This window comes from Lasioglossum baleicum, unplaced genomic scaffold, assembly GCF_051020765.1.
Source record: "Lasioglossum baleicum unplaced genomic scaffold, iyLasBale1 scaffold1706, whole genome shotgun sequence".
NCBI classification, from domain to species: Eukaryota; Metazoa; Arthropoda; class Insecta; order Hymenoptera; family Halictidae; genus Lasioglossum; species Lasioglossum baleicum.
Window position 1 is genome coordinate 2,501 of NW_027470765.1, and position 2,500 is coordinate 5,000.

At 48.1% G+C, this 2,500-nt stretch overlaps 1 non-coding gene across 1 annotated transcript; it reads right to left on the reverse strand.

Annotated features, from left to right (window-relative positions):
* Positions 1-1,402: 1,402 nt before the first annotated feature.
* On the reverse strand, positions 1,403-1,557 carry LOC143220892 (5.8S ribosomal RNA). Its single transcript, XR_013011688.1, has one exon. It is a non-coding gene; the product is annotated as a 5.8S ribosomal RNA (ribosomal RNA).
* Positions 1,558-2,500: the final 943 nt, after the last annotated feature.

A 2,500-nucleotide genomic window follows, 5' to 3' on the forward strand; every position in this document is an offset into this window, starting at 1 on the left:
CCACACCAAAGTGTCAATATAATTCTTTCTTCATCTCTCGTCGATCGGAAACTCTCGCTAGACGATCTGGCCGGTTAACTTTAACGTCCGTCGAAAAGAACTTTCGGGGACTGGACGACCGACAGATCGCGCGGTTCCGCACGAATCGACAATGAAGAAAAGAAAAGACATGGGGCGACCGACATAAAGGTTTTCATCATTGGATATACCTTTTCTCTCTCCGCGGTGCTGTTCCGTGCGTGAACACACAAGTGTGTCTTTTGCGTCGTGTGACAATCAAGTTCGAAATAAGCCTCGCCAATAGAGGAGTATACATATTATTAAAAAAAAAAAATAATAATACATATAACCCGGTGGGATTTCTTTTTCTCTCTACTTCTATATAATTGAACCAAAAACCACGGGGGTACAGAAACGTTGCGCACGAAACGATTTATCATCGATCAAACGCAAAACCAAATTAGAGACACGAGAGAAAGAGAGTAAGATCTCAAGACGCTCATAGGCCGTCATCAATACGATTCAACGCGAACGTGGCGATGGAATGGCAATCGCACAGATTAGCGAGGACACGTCGACGACGGGGAATAATTCCGACCCGATCAAGTACGACGTGCTCATCCCGCACATTGCTGCGCTTTGCTCCGCTGTCCATCGATCATCAAAGCGTTCGCGATAGAACGAGAGATCTCTTTCGTCTCTTCCCTCGAAGACTCGAAAAGGAATGTGTGTTTGTCGAAATCGCCGGCAACGACGACCCTCCGCCGTATGGCAATTATAACGTAGAGTTAAGAAACTCATCCACGCACAGGCATATTCTCTCCCTGGGGCTTAACATTGCCACACCACACACACTCTGTGTGCCACACAGTATTCTTTCTTTCTTTTATAATTTGTGTGTCCATCTCTGTAGTCTCGCGAGACTCTTGTAAATATACCTCTTTCGTATATACGCATCATTTCAGGCGACGTCGGGAGCGCGTTAAATGTTCATGAGTGGAAACGCTTCTTTCCGCAAGGCGAATCGTTTCGCAGAGAAGGTGAGAGATTTGGAGATCCTCGTCGAAGCGGTGCCTTACGGGCGGTCGTATTTTCAATACGACTCACGACACCGTAAAAACACTCACGCAAGTCCGAACGTAAGAAATACCAATCCCTACTTCGCCTCTCGTGGAAACTAGATATATATATGTTTGTATGTGTTTATAAGACGCAATGCAAAAATTGGCAATTTTCACAGAACCGCGACAAACGCCGACGAAACGCCCATCATTCGCTCGTACGTAGCATCTTTGCAACCCGACTCCGAAACGCTCTTTGGCGCCCTCCAAAAATATATTTGGAGAGGTAAGCGACGGCGGGGACTTACAAGAGCAACGCAAGCAGTTTATGGTTACGTAAACGACCCTCAGCCAGGCGTGGTCCAGGAATTGTATCCGTGGACCGCAATGTGCGTTCGAAATGTCGATGTTCATGTGTCCTGCAGTTCACACGTTGACGCGCAATTAGCTGCGTTCTTCATCGACCCACGAGCCAAGTGATCCACCGTTCAGGGTAATCGTATATATTTTTGATTTACAAATCAATATATGTATATGTCTCTTGTTCTGCGGTTCGTAAGAACGCATTGTACCTGAACGCTCCAACCAGCGCGCGAAGGAGATTCGTTCAGGCGTCGTTTTAAGGACGACACTATCGTCGTCCGTGGAAACGGAAAAAAAAACCGTCAGATACGCAACACGTATCCGACGGCCGGGCGAACAGTACATTGAAAAACCGTTAACGTGGAAAACGCGGAGATGAATATATATTCTCTGAAAACGACGGGGATCGTAAGACAACCCGATACTGGATCCAGAGATGTAATAATATTCCTCTCCTCTTCACTTCCATTTCATTTGGAATGATGTGAGAACGGAGGACTTCACAGCCGGCTCTGGCAGCGGTCATTCGTCCCAAGCTCTCGCGATGCGCACTATTGGGCCACACGCACGGAGTAGGGTGTCAGACTCACGACTGCTTTAAAAGCGAGCTTCACGAGCCGGTCCACTTCCCGTATAAAACACATTTCCATAAAATGTTGGTGTGTGCTCGAGGTAACGATAAATTCCGATACAAGCGGACTCGCGAGCCGGCTCTGGCCGTAGGCGCGATCCCCGTTCTCGTCCCAAGCTCGTCTGCGCGCACTATTGGGCCACACAGAGAGTAGGGTGTCGTCGGGAATAATCGCGCCATTGGCTTTATAGCGAGCGTCACGGCCGGTCCTCTCGGAACACCGTTTTTCGTCGGAACGATATTACCATATTTTTATTTTATTCGACAGATTAGCGGACTCACAGCCGGCTCTGGCAGCGGTCATTCGTCCCAAGCTCTCGCGATGCGCACTATTGGGCCACACGCACGGAGTAGGGTGTCAGACTCACGACTGCTTTACAAAAGCGAGCATCACGAGCCGGTCCGCTCTGGCGAATGTATAATATTATAATAAATATACGTTCCG